This window comes from Rhinoderma darwinii, chromosome 7 (assembly GCF_050947455.1).
Source record: "Rhinoderma darwinii isolate aRhiDar2 chromosome 7, aRhiDar2.hap1, whole genome shotgun sequence".
Classification (NCBI taxonomy): domain Eukaryota; kingdom Metazoa; phylum Chordata; class Amphibia; order Anura; family Rhinodermatidae; genus Rhinoderma; species Rhinoderma darwinii.
The window spans coordinates 110823984-110848149 of NC_134693.1; the positions used below are offsets into that span (position 1 = coordinate 110823984).

At 44.7% G+C, this 24166-nt stretch overlaps 1 protein-coding gene across 2 annotated transcripts in view; it reads left to right on the forward strand.

The window, feature by feature from the left end:
- The first annotated feature begins 488 nt into the window (after positions 1-488).
- The window catches only part of RAF1 (Raf-1 proto-oncogene, serine/threonine kinase), an 85734-nt gene continuing 62056 nt past the window's right edge, over positions 489-24166 (forward strand). The window contains exon 1 of one of the 2 annotated variants that reach the window (XM_075833833.1): positions 489-748. The gene's annotated coding sequence lies outside the window, so the exon portion shown is untranslated. The remainder of the gene's footprint in view (positions 749-24166) is intronic. The other variant, XM_075833834.1, reaches the window with a different exon arrangement.

The window sequence follows — 24166 nt, forward strand, 5'->3', positions numbered from 1 at the left end:
CTGCTGCCTAATATATCGCTCCCCTTGACAGGCGCCATTGTAAGGAGATCATCAATGTTATTTACTTCACCTGGCAGTGGTTTTAATGTTATGGTTGAAATGAAGTGACATAGTATTTGTTGCAGTGATTTGTGCACACTATTCCCTATTATAATGGATTATAACCATGTCTTCAGACTGTCATTGCAGTTACTATCGCTGACAATGGCTGGAGCACTGCACGCAGCTCCCCTGTCACTGGAGGGAAATCTCTGTTCAAAAAGATTTTTTTCCCCCCCTGCATCTGGGCGGAGTTTCATGCATGGGGGCGGGAACACGGAATGTGGGCGGGATTAATGTCAAGAAATAAGACATGGCAACGATTCCACCTCAGCCTATCAGAGAGGCGGGGCGTGGTTTTCAAGTTATAACACCTAGCTGGCAGAGGGTCGAAACTAATGACGAAAGCGGGGGGAACCATTGAGCAGTGACCCGGGGGAAGGCACTGAGAAGGGGGTTGGGCAGCAGATGAACGCCTAAATTATTACGTTCTGAACCTCCCTATTCTCTAGTGATGTTTACTAATGGAAGCGTCCAAACTCCCCCCCCCCCCCTCGCCAATCCCCACTGCTATGCGCGGCTCCGAGCTCCAGGGACTGTGAGGTTCGGTAGTGATTGAGCTTCGGGAATTCTCTGCTGTAGTCACCGGTCTACTGCTGTGTCCAGCGCAGGATATGTGCTGAGTGTTCCGGTCTCCGACACTTGAGAGGTACATGTCAGTGACAGCGGGAGGTTATGTGTCTCCCGGAGCTTCTAGATTACACCTCTCCTAGTTCTTATCCACTGAAAGCCGCTGTATGACTTTAGAGAAGTCGTAAAGAACAGTTTCAGTTGCTGGCATCTAGTTCAGGCTTGTTGTGGGCAGTGTAAGGGTATAGGCGGCATTGTAGGGACGACGACAATGTAGCGGTTCAAGGGGGTAGTGTAGGGGGCTGGGGGACAATGTAGCGGTTCAAGGGGGTAGTGTATTGGTATCGGGGGTAGTGTAGCGGTTCAAGGGGGTAGTTTATTGGTACCGGGGGCAGTGTAGCGGTTCGAGGGGGTAGTTTATTGGTACCGGGGGCAGTGTAGCGGTTCGAGGGGGTAGTTTATTGGTACCGGGGGCAGTGTAGCGGTTCGAGGGGGTAGTTTATTGGTACCGGGGGCAGTGTAGGGGTACAGGGGGTGCTGATGTACATGCAGGGTTCTATGGTATCTGTGTACATGGGGGTTGTGTAGTATCGCGGGTATGAGGTACAAGGGGAGCTGTTTGTGTTGACAGTATGTGTGCAGCAGCCAGTGTGATGTTGGGGTACGATGGGCACTAGAAATGCAGCAGGGTATTGGTAGTGGTGTTAGGGCACCAGGGGCATAATGTGTGGGGTCTTTAGTGGTTTTGGGTTGTGTTCTATATTTACTATGAGTATTTGTAGGCATGAGTTGGCTGGTTGTATGTGGTTATATAAGGAGCACAGTGGTTTTGGGGTGCTGGAGAAAAGATGCAGGAGATGTGGCACATTGTGTTTTGGGGTGCACAGACCAGTGTTCTGTTGTAGTATGGGGCTCTGTGGTGTCAGCAGATAGGGCTAGATGTTGCTATGAACAATGGGGCGGACCTATCAAAACTGTCCTTGTTGCCCTTAGCAACCTATCACAGAGCAGCTGTAATTTTTCTAGAGCAGGTTAAGAATTGAAATCTGTGTTCTGGTTGCTATGGGCAACAAGGACAATCTTGATCAATCTTCCCCAGTGAGGTGACAGGGCGGAGGTGACGTTTTTGGGGTGTCTGCCTGTGACCTTGTGCCTGTGAGCATGTTTTCTTACTATTTGAGCAAACGTTCACATTTTGTTTTTTATGTCTGACTTTGCTATGAACATAATCACAAAAAGCCGGCGCAAGAAGAAATGAGTTTAGTCACGGACGTGCGGTGTAAATATAGCTGTTCCTTGAGTCATCGTCTCTGCCAGGTTATTTCTATTCTGCCGTTTCTTAGGCTGTATTCACACACATCTATGGTCCTGACGTGCATTTCAATGTGACTCCTGATTTTTAGAAAAAAAAAGTTATTTTTTTGGTCCCCTTGTATTGGAAAGTGAGATAAAAAAAACAAGGGGGTTTCGGACGACATAATTTAGGTTTCGGACGACTCCAGTAGCTGCTGTCATGGCAGCCATATTGTCCCTTTTCTAATAACAGGTCAGACTAAACCGTTGAATCATAAAGGATATCTAACAAGGATTTCTATGTACTTTTTAATTATTATTTTTTTGTTACTTTAGGCTGTAGACTGAAAAAAACAAACTTGTGCTGTATTTTTATTCAGTAAAAGTTACACAACTCCCAAGAATCTGCAGCGTCCAAATGTTCTTTTCCAAGCACGGCGATTTTGTGCCAAGATCTAACCCTGTTTATAAACCTGTTTAATTCTTCTGGGTGGAAGAAGATTTGGTCGGAATAATTTAGTTTTTTCCTCAGTGGTGATTTCATAGAGCAGCATTGTATCTTGTCAGCCGCAGACTATACTGTAGTCAGATGGGCGGCCGCCTGCGCAGGGCATGTGGTGCCACCTTTATCGATCGCTATCCTGCTCGGTATCCCCTGCCTTCAGTTGCTTCAGTCTCCGTCAAATATTCATTTCTCTTTGCCGAGCCTCCTGCTTTTCTGGCTGCTCCTGGATATAATTTACTTACTTTTTCCCCTCCTCCTCCTAAGTACAACAGTCCTGCTTCAGAACTTCTTACAGTTTAACCCTTTGCTGCCACAACAAATTTCCCCCTGTTGACATTTACAAATAAAGCTGGAATTTATCAAATGAAAAATTTAATATTTTGCCCCATATCCATATACACAGTCGGGTCACATTATTATTACCACCTCCTACTTTAACATCGGCAGCGCGTAGCCCATGAAGGAAGTGATGGGTCGTGGGCAGGCTTGGTGGGTATATAAGGTGTGCGATAGGCTGTCTGAACACGTCACTCGTTGGTGCCGTGGGTAGAAGGGGCGATTTATCAGAGTTGCAAAAAGGGGATTTTGAGCCAAGGGTGGCAGTGTGTATATATAGAAAAATTGCCGAGGCAATCGGAACCCGTTTTTTTTTTCTCCCAACTACTTCCTAACGAATAGAATAGGATAGTACAATAAATGAAATACCTTTTATTAAATTAGGGACAAACATCCTGAAAATGTAAAACTACAACGTGAACTGGCACATGCAATTTGCAGACATAAATCGGTCCATAGAACATGAGATGTATAACCCAATGCAAAGTTGACACGGAGTAGAACTGCTGGCTATAGTCCGTTATATGAAGAATCCGCTCCAGTTAACATTGCTCTAAAACACTAGTATAGCCCCCCGACATGTTTGGCCACAGATGCAGCGTCCTCAGCGATTTTAGGGGCATATAGGGTGGCAGTATTTCTCAAACAGCGCAGTTTGTGGACTGTTAGCGTGCTGCTCTGGTGAAAGTGTAGCGTGTAGACAAATGGCACCATTGGAAATAACCGACATGGAAACTGCGGTGCACCACGTGCTATTGATGTGAGAGGTGAACGTCGGCTACGAAGGAGCGCGAGGGCTGAATGACACGCTACAGTTGAGCAGCTCATTGAAAATCAACCAGGGGCTACCAGACCGTGACTAAAACAGTTCAGCGAACCCTACTGCGTATGGGACTCCGAAGCAGACGGATTGTCGCTGCTCCTATGTTAAGAAATGTGCATCAGAAGAAAAGACTTCAATTTGCACAGTTGGACCACCGATGATCGGCAAAGGGTTGCCGTCTCCGAGGAGTCACGTTTTTTGCTTCATTGAACGGATCGACGTTGGCGTGTCAGGCGATAAACATCAGAGAACAAACACCCCACAACCATTGCTAGAAGAACACAAGCTGGTGGGGGCAGTGTTATTTTTTTTTCATGCTATTCTCCGGTCCCCCTCATCCATGTGGAAGGCACTCTGAACCGATTTGGGTATAAATCCATCGTTGCAGATCACGTCCACCCATACATGCTGTTTGTCTTCACTGGGGCAGATGGAATCTTCCAGCAAGACAATGCGACACGTCACACGGCTAGAAATGTCCGACAGTGGTTGGAAGAGCACGACCCAAGACTTCCAAGTACTTCCCTGGCCCCATAATTCGCCAGACTTCAACCCATTTGAGCATCTGTGGGACCTCGATCGTGTTGTTCGCTCTATGGATCCCCCCCCCCCCGCACCCTCCAGCCAATGTTGGATGCACTGCAGTCAGCACGGCCCCAGATACCTTAGACCACCGACCAGCACCTTACTGAGTCACTCCCAGCCCGTCTAGCTGCTGTCCGTGCTGCACACGAGGGTGACTCTGGATATTAGATGGTGGTCATAATAATGTGACTTGACTATGTATTGTATGCAAGATACTTTATGCATGGTAAAAATGCCACCCAGCACTTTGCACTCATGGGCTCCTTCATTCAATTTTGCATCATAGTCTAATGTTGTGTTAAAGATTGCATGTTTGTGGCTAAAAGTCTGACCTAAGCAGAGCCGGAGATGCACAACACCTTCTAATAAAAAAAAGAAACATTTTTTTTTTCTTTGCAGAGTTTATACACGGCACTTATGCTGATGTCTACATGAACATATCCTCATATTCTCAGCAAAAATATCCACAATCCGGAAAGTATTTCGGTGAGAGTCGACACATGGTGTGACTGCTCATCATCTCGCCCCTGTAGTAGAAAAAAAGACCCCCGTCCCTTAAAGAGGCTCTGTCACCACATAAGTGCCCTATCTCCTATATAAGAAGATCGGCGCTATAATGTAGGTGACAGCAGTGCTTTTTATTTAGAAAAACGATCTATTTTAAACCACTTTATTAGCGATCTTTAGCTTTATGCTAATGAGTTTCTTAATGCCCAAGTGGGTGTGTTTTTTACTTTAGACCAAGTGGTTGTTGTACAGAGGAGTGTATGACGCTGACCAATCAGCGTCGTGCACTCCTCTCCATTAATTTACACAGCAGCATCGCGTTCTTACTAGAACATGATGTGCAGCCACATACAGACATTAACGTTAATCAAGTGTCCTGATAATGAATATACATGACCTCCAGCCTGGACGTCATGTGTATTCAGAGTCCTGACACTTCTGAATCTTTTCTGTGAGATTCCAGCAAGCCACGCGTAATCTCGCGAGATTACGAGGTAAACGAGATTTTGTTTCCCTTGCTGGAAATCTCACAGAAAAGATTCAGAAGTGTCAGGATTCTGAATACACATCACATCCAGGCTGGATGTGGCTGCACATCACGTTCTAGTAAGAACGCGATGCTGCTGTGTAAATGAATGGAGAAGAGTGCAGGACGCTGATTGGTCAGCGTCATACACTCCTCTGTACAACGCCCACTTGGTCGAAAGTAAAAACACGCCCACTTGGGCATTAAACTCATTAGCATAAACCAAAATCGCTAATAAAGTGGTAAAAATAGATAGTTTTGTAGGAGATAGGACACTTATAATGTGGTGACAGCCTCTTTAAATGTAATATCTGAGAGCTCCTATCTCTGATTGGTAAGATGGTTGAGACATAAAGAAAAGTTTATGGTTTTACTGGGAGGCTGTACAGGCGGGAGATGACAGTAAGGTCTGTCGCATATTCGCGGCAGAATTTCAGTCTGGATTTTTGGTGCAGAAATCCTGCAGCGTATTACAGTAGCTGGAAAGGAGATGATATTTGAACAAATCTCATCCGCGTGCTGCGTAAAAAATCAGCGGAAAAGATACACGGACATTGACCTGTGGTGCGGATTCTGATTCCACATGTCCATTTATGTCGCGAAAACGCTGCAGAATTTCCTCCCAGAAAATCTGCAGCAAATCTGTAACGTATGCAGGGGGGCTTGGCTTACCCACACATGTGGCGGCTTTGTTGTGGATTCCACCCCCTTTGAAAAATCTCATGGTGCTGAACGTTTTCCAGATGGAAGTGCGTGTGCTGTGGATTTTCAGATCCGCCGCATGCTTATTCTGTTTTGTATGTTTACTGCTGCTTTTTAGCCTTTTCAGTGTAGAAGGGATGATATCCGTCCGTAAAATGTGCGTATTTTGTTGCAGAAAATCTGCAGCATTTTTGTCCCATGTCAATCCAGCCTAAGGGCGCCCGCACACCGTGTCCCTTCAGATGGCGAGGCAACCACGTAATACACGGTAGCGCTGAGTCCTCCGGAGTGGCAAAGCGACTTAGCGACAGCTTTCCACTTTTGCTAATAGGAGATCCTGAATGGGAGAAAGGAGTTATCCTGATGTGTCAATCCCCTTTTTAATTCCGTCTTTGTAAGCCCCTTTATATTTTGAAGAAAGTGTTTTTTTGTTTTTTTTATTTAGGCGACAAATTTATCTCTTGGTATTAATGACACATATGTAATTACTCAAATAAGCATCGACCCCATTGTCTACTGCAACTGCGCTTAGAGCGAGGTCAGAGAATCTATGGAATCAGGGGTGTAACTATCAGGGGCGCAGAGAGTTTGCGGTTTCCCCTGGGTGCTGGAGCCTAAAGAGACCCAATGGTCCAGTCATATGGGACAGAGGGACCAATGTTCTAGTTTAAATCTTAGTCTTCAGATATGGTCACCCTAAATACTCCAAACTGTACTAATACGTGAAATAAGGACCTGCGGGGGGAGGAGGGGCTGTGCTGGGTTGGATGTTTTTGGATCTTCTGTTTCCTGGAGTTGTGATTGAGGTATTGGGCAGCTGCTTCTCTCCCCTTTTTATTGAAATGACACATACATGATTTGGTCAGGTGGATTGTGCATGCCATTGGGAGAGCTGTCGGCTATCATGCCTTTGGCCGGCATAAGCCATGGAAGATCAACTTCCCTATCTATAGCTTCAGAGCTTATTAGTTAGAAACCCACAAAAGATTGTGTAAAGTCGTTTGCACATCTGTTAGCCAGAGTATAACATCTTTACTAATTTTATGCAAGTATTTCACCCGTCTGTCTCCTAGTCCTGCGTAGGTCTCCTCAGTAAAGCTTTATGCCGAGTTGCATCACATAGAAGCATCGCTATGTACGGATTTGCTTTGCATACAATGTATCTTGGTTACCATTGTTTGCAATAATTTCCCTTCGAATTCTTTTGGGTCATGTAGTTTGATTGCTGTAAGATATAGCAGAATTACAGCAGGAGAAAGACCTCCTGCTTGAGACTTGGTTCTGTAAATGTTTTGGTAATGGCTACAAATTAGATAAATTACCAAAAGAAGCAGAACTTGCCTATCCTGTTCCCTGGTGATCCAGCGCGGACTCTCCGGCCGCACTCCCGGCGATTGTTTACATGCACGTACTATGTGACCGCTGCAGCCAATCCGAGGGCTGTACATGTAAACTATCATTGGAAATCCTGCCGGTGCATCAGTGCTGGATCGCCGGGGGAAAGCATAGGTCAGTACTGCTTCTTTTGGTAATTGATCGCCATTACCAAACCTTTTTCAGAACCCGAATAACTCCTTTTAAGAAGTCTTGTGCTTTATTTAGAGTAAGTAGCAGATCTAATTTTAGGAGTTGGGCGTTTTGTAATAACTCCACTCGTGAGTTCCCTATGATAGCTGACACATGCCCCACCCGTGTGACTCCTTTTAAATAGGAAGTATTTTCCTTAGTGACGAGGACCTATGGAGTGATTGTCATTATGGGATTGATTCTGGTTGCCGTATTGGAGTCGGGGAGGATTTTTACCTCTAGTGGTGCAATTTGCATCCGCCTTGTGGTTTGTTTGTTTTACTTTTTCTCTTCCTCTGGCTCAACACGGTAGGATTTATAGGTTGGACTTGCTGAACCTGTGAATTCTTCTTCTTCTTTTTTTTTTTATTTTTTTTATCAACATTGGCCGAGAGACCTCACGGGGGGGAAAGGCTCCTTTTATTTGTTTTAGTTTAGGTGGTGTGCTATTTCCTCCCTCCTTCTTTAACGTCATTTCTGTAGTTGTAGTCTGACTACCCTATACTAGGAAATTTGGGAATGCCAGTACTGCCCGTGTCTTTCTCAGTTAGATATGATCAGGTAAGGTATTTAAACCATGCATTATCAGAGATTTCAATAGTAATTCCATTTGCAGTCTCCGGTTTGTTTCTGTTCCGTAGAGTTCCAGGTCTTTTTTTCCTTCACGGAGACCATAGCGTAGTCCACTATGCAACGGAAACATTACCATTAAAATCCATGATAATGTAAACAGAAGCTATAGTTTCCATTTGGCTTTCTGTTCATCGGTTCCTCCGACGGAAAGGTTAAACAGAACCGATGGACGGAAATCAAATGTCGATGTGAACAATTTCCCATATTCCAAATTGAAACGAATGCCAGTAGCCACGTTGGCAATATAAAAAACAAAACAAAACTGCTGGCAGCCATTATTAGTGAGCTCATTGCTTAGACACACGATACTTGCCTTCTTCATCAGACTGGACCCACTGCGTCCTGTAATTGTAGCTGTAACCTGTATCACTCAGTCGCCAGCGCAGGACCGCTGCGCAGCTCCTGATGGGGTCACAAACACACGGTGTCGTACTAGCTCAATGTGCCGGTGCCTGACTAACGTCATAAGGAGCCGCCCGGCAGTCCTGCGCTGTTGGCTTAGTAGGAAAGTTTGAAAAAAATATTTAAAGGGAACCTGTCACCAGCATTTCACCTATTGAACTCTACTCACCCCTGGCTGGCCGCTGCTGTAAAAAGGTTCATTGGCGTTATCCCCTCTCCTAAACTACTCCTACTTTAAATAAAGGTCTCCAAACATTTTGCGCCTTTCATGGTAATAATCCGGCAGTCATTTGTTCCTCCTTCATATGCCCGCCCACTGCCAAAAACTGGCAACCTGAATGCTGTCAATCAAAAGTAAGGAGGAGGGGTTAACTCGGAAATGCTTGAGGAATGAAGATATGACTCTTTTCAAACGCAGATATGACTCTTTTATGCTCATTAGCATACGGCGCAGGAATACAAAAAAAACTGAATTCTAAAGGTACAGAGCCGACTAAGAAGATAATTATAGGTTAAATATACACGATTTTTCACCCACTTCCACCAGGTATTGCTGGTTTAATAGGTGAAATGCTGGTGACCGGTTCCCTTTAAGAAGTTGCTCAAAGATTTTCTCTCTGATCCTAAGCAGCCGCACCGTCCTCCCATCCAAACTGAATTATGTCTCGTGCGTAAGATTACGTATGAGACTGATTTCCGAGCATTCAGCAGCCTTTGAGAGGCACCAATGACACCTGTAGAGTTATCATTGCAACCTCTGTATTACGCCTCATGCACACGACCGTTGTGCTACTCGGGCCGTTTTTCCAAAATATGTCTTGTGAACGTAGCCTTGGGCCCTGTTTACACATTTTTTTGCTGCGGAAACCGTGGCAAAATCCACGGCAAAAAAACGGCCTAAATTGCTTTCTATTGATTTCAATGGGAGGTGGAGGGAATAACCAAGCGTTTTTAACCAAAAAACACGGCAAAAATATTTCCGTCTCCCATTGATTTCAATGGGGTTTTTGAGGCAGAAAACCCCTCCAGATAGGGCATGTCACTTTTTTTTCCCCGATCTTGAGATGTTTTCCGCCACAAAAACCCCATTGAAATCAATGGGAGATGGAAATATTTTTGGCACGTTTTTTGGCAAAAAAAATGCTTGCGGTTATTCCCTCTGAAAAAATAGCTAAAAAAACGCATCCAACATGTGTGGTGCAAAACCACTTAAAAAAAAGAAAATAGAAAAAAGCGGAGCTGATTTTTATTTTTTTATTTTTTTTCAGGCAGAATTTTCTGCCTGCATAAAACTGTGTGAACATACCCTTAGGCTATGTTCACACTGAGTATTTTGACGTGGAAACCGCGTCGCAGAACTCTACAAAAATGGCCCGAAAATGCCTCCCGTTTTCAATGGGAGGCGTCGGCGTCTTTTTCCCGCGAGCAGTAAAACTGCCTCGCGGGAAAAAGAAGCGACATGCCCTATCTTCGGGCGTTTCCACCTCTGACCTCCCATTGACTTCAATGGGAGGCAGAGAAAGCGTATTTTGCGGCGTTTTATGCCAGCGGCGCTCAATGGCCGCGGGCGAAAAACACCGCAAAAACTCTGCGAAAATCGGTGTGCAGGGAGAGGAAAATCTGCCTCAAACTTCCAAACGGAATTTTGAGGCAGATATTCCTCCCCCAAAATACTCCGTGTGAACAGCAATTATCGCGCCGTTTTTCGCCCGCGGCCATTGAGCGCCGCGGGCATAAAACAGCGAGATATACGCTTTCTCCTGCCCTCCCATTGAAGTCAATGGGAGGTTGGAGGCGGAAGCGCCCGAAGATAGGGCATGTCGCTTCTTTTTCCCGCGAGGCAGTTTTACTGCTCGCGGGAAAAAGACGCCGACGCCTCCCATTGAAATCAATGGGAGGCGTTCTCGGGCCGTTTCTGCCGAGTTTTGCGACGCGGTTTCCGCGTCAAAAAACTCGGCAAAAGACCCCGTGTGAACATAGCCTTAGGCTGGGTTCACATAGTTTTTTGGAGGAAGAAAGGCTATGTTCACACGGAGTATTTTGGGGGAGGAATATCTGCCTCAAAATTCCGTTTGGAACTTTGAGGCAGATATTCCTCTCCCTGCACGCCGATTTTCGCGGCAATTATCGCGCCGTTTTTCGCCCGCTGCCATTGAGCGCCGCGGGCATAAAACACCGTGAAATACGCTTTCTCTGCCTCCCATTGAAGTCAATGGGAGGTCGGAGGCGGAAGCGCCCGAAGATAGGGCATGTCGCTTCTTTTTCCCGCGAGGCAGTTTTACTGCTCGCGGGAAAAAGACGCCGACGCCTCCCATTAAAATCAATGGGAGGCGTTCTCGGGCCGTTTCTGCCGAGTTTTGCGACGCGGTTTCCGCGTCAAAAAACTCGGCAAAATACCCCGTGTGAACATAGCCAAAATCTGCCTCAAAATTCCGTTTGGAAGTTTGAGCCAGATTTTCCTCTCCCTGCACACCGATTTTCGCTGTGTTTTTCGCCCGTTGCCATTTAGCACCGCGGGCAAAAAACGTCACGAAATACGCTTTCTCTGCCTCCCATTGATGTCAATGGGAGGTCAGAGGCGTAAACGCCCGAAGATAGGGCATGTCCCTTTTTCCCGCAAATCGGTTTTTCCGCTCGCGGGAAAAAAACGCCTCCGCCTCCCATTGAAATCAATAGGAGGCATTTTCGGCTGTTTTTTGGCGCGTTTTGCGGTGCGGTTTCCGTGTCAAACTCGTCAAAAACCTCAGTGTGAACCCAGCCTTGGGGGTTTCCAGGGCTAATAGAAAGTATTTGATTTTCCTTTCCCCAGAAACAGCACCACAACTATTTAATAGGCTGTGTGTGGTATTGCATTCACTTCAATGGGGAGGTGCTACAACACCAGACCGCGGCACGGTTTATGGGAAAAAAAAGCAGACTTTTATTCAAACGCATATTCAGACTACAGAAATGCATATCCAAATGATATTGTATAAATGTCTGGTAGGTGGCGGGTCCCACACTTGGCAGTTTCCGTAATACTTCTAGACTGCGGTGGAGAGAGTTGCGCACTACGTTTCCTCCTGCAGCTTCTTTGAATTGCCCCATGTGCTGCCATACCGTGTTGTGTACGTGAGCCCATAGAGCCCTGTAGACTTGGAGGGCCCTCATCTATGCTGAACATATAACCTCCCAGTATTGCTTTATGACTCTGCAGACAACTGATGTTTTGTCTCGTATGTATTGTATATGTCTGTGTTGTTTTTTTAATTTCTATGTATTCCTCAGACTGTGTTCTATGCCTGAACTTGCCGCTAGCCTGTGATGTATCCACCAGACAGGAATGTGAGATGATTCGGAGATTGAATAGATTCAATGGAATTGTAAAAACCTCTTTTGTAATCTTTTCTTTTTTTCTTTTTACCTAGTTTACCAAAATCGGCACCGGAGGTCCGTTCGGGAAAATACTGCAGCGTGTACATGAGATTTCCTGGAATCTCCCTGTCTATGCTGGTACTGTATTACGCTGCCGTTTTTGCTGCACGTAATACACATCTTGTGCATTCACCTTTAGGGCTTATTCACACGAACGGGTGTCAAATCGATGGTGAAAAATAGCCGTTTTTCACAGAAAATTTGCACCTGTGTGGGACCGGAGTTCACAGATCCCTCATAGTCTTAAATCTATTGAGGGATCCGCAAAAACGGGCAAAAATAGGACATCCTATTTTTTTTCACAGGGTCTGTTAAAAAAAACAAACAAAAAAACCCAAAACATGTCTGTGTAAATAGCCCCATAGAAGTGCATTGATTTCATTGCATCTGTGACAGCAGTTTATCCCGTTCGTGTGAATAAGCCCTTGGGGTGCGTCCAGATTTGCAGTGTGAATTCCGTCTTGCGACTCTGCAGCAACTTAAAGTACCATGCAAGTGGCGGAAAGAATCGGTACTGTAAGCAAAGCACGCTGCCGATATTTAACACACGGTTTGCTCATTCTTGTGTGGAGAAGTTGTGGATTTTCAGTGAGGATTTTGCCCTTTGCAATGCATAGGATTGAAACTTGCGACATAATCTTCATGTAACCGATGCTGTTTTTGCCGCAGATTTGTTGCAAATTTGCCAGAAAATCTGTCCGCCACGTCTGGACGCCTCGTTAAGAGCTGTAATGTTGTGACACTTGCACATTGAGATAGTGGTACAAGAATGGCCTGCTGCCGGTCTCCACACACGGCACGCACTGCCTCGGTATAGTTGCATGCGTGTAATCCGATCTTCTTGTCCTTATCCGCTACTCTGGGGATTTTTACCTTGGCAGAATAGAGTTGATTTGTCTAAAACCGACATCAATTCTGGGGCTCGGGAACATCATGGTTTCGGTGTGTTATTGGAAATGCCCCCCCCCCCCCCTTGGACCGAACATTTGCAGTTTTGGGGTCACATACACAGATTTCAGACCAATATCGTCTGTTGGTTGTCCATTTACACACGGGCTTTGCTTGGATTGAAGCAAATTTTCAGAGGAAAAAAAATGGTTCTTTTATCTCTGCAAAATAAAACTCTCTTATCCCCATAAAATCACGACTGAAGCCCCTCATCTTCTGGTTAGTATGGATTCTCCACAGTCTCGTGTAAACACCCAATTCCTGGAAATATTCCTCTTGACATTAAGTAATAAGCTATAATGTTAAACCATTTAATTTTGGCTCGCTTCACGTTAGCGGTCATGGCTTCTGTTTACTGCAGAGCCATGACCGCTACTCCGGATCCGATGAATCCTTACTTCTAACAGGGGACGGACGTCTATAGGTTGCTACTAATATTTTAGTAAAAATACTCCTATTAGAAGTTAATAGGCTGAAAAAGATATAGTGCCACCTCTGTGTGTGTGTGTGTGTGTATATAATGCAGTAGCCCGCCCTATGCTGTAAACTCTGCAGTCAGTCCACTGCGGTGGAAACGTCTACCTGCACATGGTGTATCTATAAAATAGGTAGGGATCGGAGGTAGAGGGGCAATAACTTGTATTACTAGCTTTCCAGGAGGGCTGAGGGAGCATTGGTTTCTATGTGGAGAGCGTATGTGCAGGGTGGTTCTTCCTTCATGCTGCTTTTAAGCTTAGAGACTGTCACCAGATTATAAGTGCCCTATCTCCTATATAAGGAGATGGGCGCTGTAATGTAGGTGACAGCAGTGCTTTTTATTTAGAAAAACTCTATTTTTACCACTTTATGAGCTATTTTTAGCTTTATGCTAATGAGTTTCTTAATGCCCAACTGGGCGTATTTTTACTTTAGACCAAGTGGGCGTTGTACAGAGGAGTGTATGACGCTGACCAATCAGTGACCAATCAGCGTCATACACTTCTCTCCATTTATACAGCACATAGCGATAGTTATATCGCTATGTGCAGCTACATACACAAACACTAACATTACTCTAATGTCCTGATAATGAATATACATCACTACCAGCCAGGACGTCATGTGTATTCGGAATCCTGACACGTCTGTAGCGTCTCTGAGATTTACAGCAAGGCAAACGTAATCTTTCGAGATTACGATGTGACCTGTCATTTCAAACGAAAAGATTCAGAAGTGTCAGGATTCTGAATAAACATCATGTCCTGGCTGGTAGCGATGTATATTCATTATCAGGACACTACAGTAATGTAAGTGTTTGTGTATGTGGCTGCACATAACGATATAACTATATCGTTAGTCTAGTGTAAATGAACAGAGAGACGTGTATGACGCTGACTGGTCACTGATTGGTCAGCATCATACACTCCTCTGTACAACACCCACTTGGTCTAAAGTAAAACACACCCACTTTGGGCATTAAGAAACTCATTAGCATAAAGCTAAAAATCCCTCAAAGTGGTAAAAATTTATCGTTTTTCAAAATAAAAAGCATCACTGTCCCCTACATTATAGCGCCGATCTCCTTATATAGGAGATAGGGCACTTATAATGTGGTGACCGTCTCTTTAAAGAGGCTCTGTCACCACATTGTGCAACCCCTATCTGCTATTGCAGCAGATCTGCGCTGCAATGTAGATTACAGTAACGTTTTTATTTTTAAAAAACGAGCATTTTTGGCCAAGTTATGACCATTTTTGTAGTTATGCAAAAATCACAAGTGGCTTAAACGTCTGAAAATCAGGAGCTATTTTCCCTTGAAAACAGCTCTGTATTTTTAGACTTTTTTGACTCGGCGTGTGAACATGCCCTATTACAGACTGGGCCACATCAGGAAATGTCAGCCCGCGCACATAAGGTGCTGTCGCTTACTGACAGTGTACAGAAGCCTGGCTGATTTTATTTGGAGCCGCCCAGTGGCCCCATGCTGAGAGTTCAGTATGAGGTTCTGAGAACCTCTTCCTCCTTTTGTACTTATTTTAACTCTGGAACTGAGCCGACATCGCCAGCCTGGGGCACATTTAGTCTGGTGCATAGAAATACACATAAAACGAAATTTCAAGTCCACAGAAGCATTTACAGGTGTCAATGATGCCTGTAAGGTTATTTAAAAATGGGTGTAAAATAGGGAAAACCGTCTCAGATTTTCAGCCGTTTTTGAAACCACAAACGTGTTTGTTTTTTTTATGGCCGTTTTTAGAGCAGTTTTTCTATTGACCCAATGAAAAACGGCTACAAAAAACGGCTCAAGAGGTGACATGCACTTCTTTTTACGGGGCGTTTTTTTACACATGCCTTTTTTTTTTTTCAAATCGCCGCATAGAACCCCCCCCCTCTCCCCTGTCGGAACGAAACTCCGTTCTTTCCATTAAAATCAATGGGCAGATGTTTGGAGGCGTTAAGCTTCCGTTTTTTTTTTTTTTTTCCAGCCGTTTTTCGGGTCACTTACAGCCTGAAAAATGGCTGAAAATAAGCCGTGTGAACATGCCCTAAAGTTCTTATTGCGACGGCAAGAATGGCACTGCAGACTACGCTATTCCTGTCGTCAAAAATACTGGAACCCTTGACTTAATCTAATAATAGCATTGTGAACGTAGCATTACCTAGCGTGTATCATAAATGGTGACAACAGCCACTATAGAGCTCACAAGTGGTGTCATCCAGAACTTCAAAGACCCCGATTGACACAGGCAGGGTGCTTACATATTGCTATTATTATTTTTTATTTAATTTTCAATTGGGATGAACAGTTCTATGTCTTATTTAGATAGATTTAAAACTTCATTAGTATTTGCTGAAGGCTCATGGGCCCGGGTACTCTGGCTCCAGGGTCCCTTCGCAACTACTGCTGCAACCTTTATAGCTGGGCCCACTGAGTTTTTCCAAATTTTAGGGCACACAGCGCAAAAGCTCACGAAGATGGTATATAATTTTTCGGGTGATTATGGGACCTCTTGGAATATTTTTTATTAGTGACACTGAGGATTTCTGGGGCGTTCTTCTAGTGGTGAACACAAGCTGCTCCGGCTGCGGCGTGCAGACTTCATGGCAGGGTACGGGCTGCCAGATGTGCAGGTTTCCATCCCTCTGGAGCAGCAGCTGATTACAGCTCTTGTGCTTTCCACAAAACACGTGCTTTGGATCTTGTCCCAAGTAAACATGAGCTCGCCTGTTTGTGCACAAGAGATGTTCTAGGACTCGCCATGAACGTTTGACGTTTTGTATAAATGTACGTTGCAGGGTTATTACTGCTGTGCCCCCTGACACCCCACATAGCATTTATATTGTCTGGGTTGGGCCATAAGTCCTCAGAGCGTCTCTGCAGTAACTGAAATTTGATGTCGGACACGGTGAAGCAGCCCAAACTGATAACCCAAATTTCTTAGAGCGTTTTTCTTTCATATTCTACCTCCCCGTTTTGAAAAGGCCTAAATGACCAGCTACATTTTTTTTTTCATTTTTGCCTTTCAGCAGCCATAACTTTTATTTTTTTATTTTTTCTTTATATTTTCATTAACGTGAGTTTATGAGGCCTTTTGTTTTATGCAGAAGAAATATTTTTTTCTTCCCTGCACGGTTCAGGGGTACAAATAAATGACTGTGAATATAGATAAAAGTGAACGTTGGAAATTTTTACGTTTTTTTTATAACTTTTTACGCTAAATAATAAGTTCAATTAATTGTTTCGGTTATTTCCGTCATGTAGGTTTTCATGAAATGTTTGGGCAATAAAATATATTTAATGCTAAATTACTTTTTTTTTTTTTCAAACATTTTTTTTATAATTCCATGAAGGAATACATTTTTAATAACTTATTTTTTTACTTCTATTTGCATTAGCATACTCCTGTATGTATACACTGATTCTACTTCAATTTTTTTTTTTTTTTTTTACATGGGTGACTGACGCCAAAGTATTACGGAGCTAAGTTTTACAACCACGTGATCATGCTAAAGTAATGTCTAGTGTTTAAGTGCCTGGGCGTGCAGAATTCTTCTACAAGGTGATCCTTCGGCTTGATTTTATCAGCTGTTGTGTCTATACACTGTATTACACTGATATTATGACTTGACTTTGCTATAGGTCACCAATTTGTTCTTTTTCAATATCCTCATATTATTGACTAACTACATCAGATGCAGAGCTTGTTATACTGAAATTCATCATCCTGTTCTAGTGTTTGGGTCAGATGATTTTCTTTAAGGCTATGTTCACACGCGAGATTAAAAAATGGCTGTAAAATACGGAGCTGTTTTCAGGGGAAAAGCATTTTCAGACGTTAAAACATGAAGTGTTTTTTATGGCCATCTTTGGAGCTGTTTTTTTATTGACCCAATTAAAAAATTGCATGTCACTTCTTGAGCCGTTTTTTTTATTTTTTTTACTCGCCACTTTTAAAAACTGCCACGTAAAAAAAGCCTCGTGGAAACAGAACGTTGAAATCAATGGGAAGATGTTTGGAGGAGCTCAGACCCCGTATTTTAACCTGTTTTCCGGGGGCGTTTGCAGCCCAAAAACGGCTGAAAATAGGCCGTGTGAATCTACCCTTACAATGCCACGTCCAAACTGCTAATGTTTTTTCTGGTAGTCTGTTTGCTCTTGCTTTAGGGTCTGTTCATACTAGTGTCTTAGCTTAAAGAGGCTCTGTCACCAGATTTTTCAGCCCCTATCTGCTATTGCAGCAGATAGGCGCTGCAATGTAGATTACAGTAACGTTTTTATTTTTTAAAAAACGAGCATTTTTGGCCAAGTTATGACCATTTTTGTAGTTATGCAAATGAGGCTTACCTGCAAACGCCAATGCTGCTGCAGAATCAACTGTAGCCTCTGGTGCCGATGTGTCCTCGCTCGTCTGACACGATGCAGGACCTGTGAGTGACGTCACAGCGTGATCTCTCGAGAACACGCTGTGTGTCTGTGCACTGCCAGAAGCTGGGCGTTCTGAAGAGAAGTGGATGATACTTCTCATCAGAGCGCCCAGCTAGTAAAAGTAGTAAACACGCCCCGATGTACGCACATAATACACGCCCACTTGGACTTTTACTTTTAAACACACCCACTTGGACTTTTGCAAGCCTCATTTGCATAAATACAAAAATGGTCATAACTTGGCCAAAAATGCTCGTTTTTTTTAAATAAAAAGGTTACTGTAATCTACATTGCAGCGCCGATCTGCTGCAATAGCAGATAGGGGCTGCAAAATCTGGTGACAGAGCCTCTTTAAGTGAGGCCCAATGCACACAACCGTAAAAATTGTCCGTACAATTACGGACCCATTCACTTGTCCATGGACACCTTCCCATCTATTTACGGCAGGTGTCTGGGCCGTAGAAAGCCACCGCAAAAGATAGGACATGTTCTATATCTTGCTTTTCACAGACGGTGCTCCCATACGGTCACCAGCAGTGCCCGCAATTGTGGGCCGTGATTACTGGCACGGCCGTGTGCATGGGGCCTTTATAGTGGATTAGTTGTGTAATGGATCCTTTTATATCCACCTTCGTCTTATAGTAAAAACTCAGAAAAGGTTTAAGGGCCAGCTCACACCCAGTTCTTTGACTCGGAAACCACATCAGAAAACGCGCCAAAAAACGGGGAAAAATGGCTCCCATTAATTTCAATGAGAGGCGGAGGCGTTTTTTTTTTTCTCACGTGCGGAAAAATCGCCTCGTGGAGAAAAAGGGACATGCCCTATATTTGGGCGTTTACGCCTCTGACCTCCCATTGACATCCATGGGAGGCAGAAGAAGTCTATTAAGCGTTCAGCTTTTACGCAGCGCAACCACCCCGTGTGAACTCAGCCTAAGTCTGGATTCACACGAGCGTGGGGAAACTCGTACGTGAAATACGTGACATATTTCACGTCCGAGGTGGCTCCGTGCGGGTTCATTTTCACTTGAGCCTATGGAGGGATCTGTGAAAACGTAAGATAATAGGACGGGGTCTTTTTTTTTTTTTTTTTTAACGGACCCTTCACATGGTACGTTGAAACATTGGCCGTGTGAACGGCCCTTTGAAATACATGCGTCCGCGTGACAGCCGTTGTTTTAACGGCCATCACACCGACTCTGGTGAATGAGGGTATGTTCACACGGCCGTAAACGGCAGAAAAATCGGAAGCAGAACGCCTCCAAACATCTGCCCATTTATTTCAATGGGATAAACGGCGTGCCGTTTTTTTTACGCGGCCATTTTTCAAAATGGCCGCGTAAAAAAAAAAAAAGGCAGCGAAAAAGAAGTGCAGGTCACTCACTTCTTGGGACGTTTTTGGAGCAGTTTTTCATTCACTCTATAGAAAAACGTTCCAAAAACGTCCGTGAAAATCGCGAGTGGCTTAAACGCCTGAAAATCAGGAGCTGTTGTTTCCCTTGAAAACAGCGCCGTATTTTCAGACGTTTTGGAGTTTGTGTGTGAACATACCCTGAGGACTAAGGGTGAGTTCACACAGAGTTTTTTGCAGAAGGAAAATCTGCCTCAAAATTATTTTTGGAATTTAGAGGCAGATTTTCCTCTGCCTGCACGCCGATTTACGCTGCGTTTTTCGCCCGCGGCCATTGAGCGACGCGGGCTTAAAACAGCGAAATACGCTTTCTCTGCCTCCCATTGATGTCAATGGGAGGTCAGAGGCGTAAACGCCCGAAGATAGGGCATGTCCCTTTTTCCCGCGAGATGGTTTTTCCGCTCACGGGAAAAGAAAAACTCTTCCGCCTCCCATCGAAATTAATGGCATTGTCGGCCGTTTTTTGGCGTGTTTTGCGGCGTGGTTTCTGCGTCAAAAATATCTTTCACTGAGGCCTCATGCACACTTCTGCCACAGTTTTCACGGCCGTTTGTGACGGAACCGTGTGACCGTTTTGTGCACTCCCGTGTGCACTCCGTGTTTCCGTTTCAGTGCGGCGAGCATGGTACTGTCCAGGGTGCTGAAAGAGTTAATGGACTGCACTGATCAGAGGTAATTATTTCAGCACCCTGGACAGTACCATGCTCTGCGCGCGGAAAATACAATTTTAATGTAATAAAAAAAAATAATAAGTTCACACTTACATTCCTCCTGTCCGGCCTCCAGCGATGACGTTTCATCCATGTCAGCCTGTGATTGGCTGCAGCGGTGGTCACGCACGTCGGGATGACGTCAGAAGGCCCGCCTCCAGGGATGACGCTTCATCCCACGTGACCGCCTCTGCAGCCAATCACAGGCTGCCGCGGCCTCTGCAGCCAATCACAGGCTGCCGTGTCAGAAAAGGTCGGACTGGAGGAAGAAGAGGGACTTGTCACCATGACAACGACCGGGTAAGTATGAAATGCTTTTTATTTTATTTTTAATCAGCAGCCCCTTTTCTCTATCAGTGATTGATAGAGAAAAGTGGCTGCCGATTAGTGTAATATTTTTGTAATGTTTTTCTGCCCACCCGGCTGTTGCTAGGCAACGGCTCAGTCACACACGGATGCCTTCCGTGTGCCTTCAGTTTTTTTGACGGCCCCATTGACTTGCATGGGCCTCACAGTCACGGGTTCTCGGACCAAAGTAGGACATGCTCTACTTCGGATCGGAACGGAGCAACGGGACCGTCAAAAAAACTGAAGTGTGCATGGCCCCGTTGAAATGAATGGGTTCAGGGTGCTATCAGTGACAAAAACGGATAGCACCCTGAAGAAAAAAGCGGAAGTGGGCATGAGGCCTTAGGAACTTTCATCCATTAACAACCCTTGCCCAGTGGCTTCTGTTACTTCCATAGACTTGAATAGAGAGAGCTGAAGACATGCTAGGTTACCCCCATCCCCCTTTAAATCTGTCTAGATGCAGTGGTCTCCTCATCTGGAGGATCAGGGGGGTAAGGGGACCCCTGTTCAACTTTTAGGTGGTGGTCCTGCAGCATAACATGAATTTAATAACGTTGCAGTACTTGCACAGTGCCAAGTTGGGAGTGCGATCTGTAAGGGTCAGACATTACATATGTCAATTTAATGATCCAGTGTTGGTGCAGAATCCCTCCATTTTGCAGATTGAAAGGCTACAGGGAATTCCAAATTCCTCATAACCTTCCTGTAAATATATATATATTTTTTTCATTAATTGTAAATAAAAAATAAAAATCTGCTTTTTTTTTTTCTTTTCTCATTTGGGATTTTTGATGCGGAATCGCAGCATTTTAGTTGCCACAGTCACAACACATAGCTTTGTTGCGGGCTTTACCTCCTCATTGAATTCAATCGGGAAAACCCGATTTTAGAAGAGCAGAGATGCGGCAGCATAGACTTGAATGCTACGGATTTTTTTTTTAAAACGCGCCGCAGGTCAATTTATGACCTTTTTTTGGTATTTTTTTTTTTTCGCTGTGTAGATGAGATTTGTTCAACTCTTCTCCACTCTGCTGCTACTGTACGTCGCTGCGGATTCTCGCTATGAAATCCATTGCAGAAGATCCGCAGTGTATCTGCTGTGTGTCCTACCCTAAAGGAATGATCGCTTTAGATCAATTATTTTGTGTTTTTTAAAATTCTTAATCTATTGGACGTCTTTGGTTGCGCCAAAGTCAATAGCTAATGGCAGCTGTTTTACCTGGTTCTGTTACAGATGCGGTGCAGTTTGTCAGTGGAGGAAGGGCTGTTCTGACGGGATAGCGAGGGAACATTTTTTTTGGGTTTGAAGAAAAATAAAAACTTCTAAGATGTCTCACCAGTTATTTGTATAGTAAAGTGTGCAGTGGGGCCGCTGACACTGACAGCCATGTGAATGTTTCCTGTAGATAGTTAATTTCATGGCTGGTTTCACAGGCTAAATACAAATAGTGTAGGGGGGGGGGGGTTCAAGATGGGGAGTGAAAGCTTGTACAGCTGGGGAATCTGCAAGTCATCTAGTATACAGAAAATCAGGACTCCTGCTCCCTACAGCCAACCGCTTGTTACCGGAGAGCGGAGAATCTTCTCTGATCTAGAGAGGTCGGAGAAGGAGATGGACGTGGCGAGCTGGACGCTGCGCAGATATTCCGCTACTGTGTCCTGCAATAATCTTCCAGGTATAAGGAATCCTATCCGAAAAGGATGACATTCCGGACTGCTGTAGGCATGGAGAACGCCCGCTTGGTTGTTTGTTATTGCTCGGCCTCTTGCTGCTGTTTTTAGCTATCCCGCCCTGTCTCTAGAGATCACTCACTGAAAACTTGACTGCTTTAAAGGTTAAAATGCTCCCTGCCAAGTACAATTGTAATGCGTTTGGTTTTTTTTTTGCTGGTTTTTTTTCTTAGAATCCAAAATCTAAAGATATTTGAGAATCTGTTTTAAAATGCTGTTTTTGTTTTTTTTTTTATAATCTCTTTGTTCCTGCTATGTTTTTCTTTAACCCCTTGACCGCCCATATGCCTTTTCACAGCGGTCATTAAGGGTACTTATGCCACATAGCTGCCTTTTTATGGTTCTGTGTCATAAGCCTGATACGCTTGTCCTGTGCCGGCTAGAGTGGGTGTCGGGCTTTCTAAGGCAATGTTCACACAGTTTTTTTGACGCGGAAGCCGCGCCGCAGAACGTCAAAAACGGCCCGAAAATGCCTCTAATTGATTTCAATCGGAGGCGTCTTTTTCCCACAAGCGGTAAAACAGTCTCGCGGGAGAAAGGGCATGTCCCTTCTATATTCGGGCGTTTACGCCTCTGACCTCCCATTGACATCAATGGGAGGCAGAGAGACTTATTTCGCTGAATTTTATGCCCGCGGCGCTCAATGGCCGCAGGCGAAAGACTCCACGAGAATTGGTGTGCAGGGAGAGGAAAATCTGCCTCAAATTTTGAGGCAGAATTTCCGCCTGCAAAAAACTCTTGTGTGAACCCAGCCTTAGGCTATGTTCACACGGGGTCTTTTGCCGAGTTTTTTGACGCGGAAACCGCGTCGCAAAACTCGGCAGAAACGGCCCGAGAACGCCTCCCATTGATTTCAATGGGTGGCGTCGGCGTCTTTTTCCCGCGAGCAGTAAAACTGCCTCGCGGGAAAAAGAAGCGACATGCCCTATCTTCGGGCGCTTCCGCCTCCGACCTCCCATTGACTTCAATGGGAGGCAGGAGAAAGCGTGTTTTCTGCCCGCGGCGCTCAATGGCCGCGGGCGAAAAACGGCGCGATAATTGCTATTCACACGGAGTATTTTGGGGGAGGAATATCTGCCTCAAAATTCCGTTTGGAGCTTTGAGGCAGATATTCCTCCCCCAAAATACTCCGTGTGAACATAGCCTAAGGCTATGTTCACATGGAGTATTTTGCAGGAGGAATATCTGCCTCAAAATTCCGTTTGGAAGTTTGAGGCAGATTTTCCTCTCCCTGCATGCCGATTTTTGCGGCGTTTTTCGCCAGCGGCCATTGAGGGCCGCGGGCATAAAACACCGCGAAATACGCTTTCTCTGCCTCCCATTGAAGTCAATGGGAGGTCAGAGGCGGAAACGCCCGAAGATAGGACATTAAAATCAATGGAAGGCATTTTCGGGCCGTTTGTGACGCGGTTTCCGCGTCAAAAAACTAGTCAAAATACTCCGTGTGAACATAGCCTAAGGTTGGGTTCGAACAGGCGGCAATCAGAGTGCTGATGGTTTGCATGGCAGCCGGCAGCCTAACAAAAGCCCCCAGGTCCCCCATCCGTGTATTCCTAGCAGGCTCTGCAATAGCATGCCTGTCGGTTTTACTCTGACAAGCATAATACACTGAAGTAGAGAAGTATTGCAGTGAATTTGAAATTATCAAACAATCGCATAGTAAGGTCCCATAGTGGGACTTAAACAGTATCTCATTTTTTTTTTGGTATAAATAAAGTTACTAATAAATAAAATCCCAACAAAAAAAAATAAGGAAAAACCCACTTTGTCCTCTTACAAAAATGTTCATTATGGAAAGAAAAAGCTACACATAATGGTGTGGGTCGTTCCGGACATGGCAATACCAAACTGTACGTTATTTGGCCTGCACAAGAACATTTAATAAAAAACATTACCAGGATTGCTGTTTCTTGTTCATCCTGCGCTTTTTTTAAAAAAAAAAAGTTGTAGAAAGCGATCAAAAAGTCATATGTGTCTTAATAAACGCCTCCTAATAAATGTGCTGCATCTACTGGCTAGCCGTGCCCCATAATTGTGACGCAACAAACATGGCCGTGCACTACCCATTCCCCCTTCCCATCAGCTATAAAATAAAAATCATACTGACCTGACCGCTCCTCTCCCCTCCGGTTTCCCACAGCATGTGTG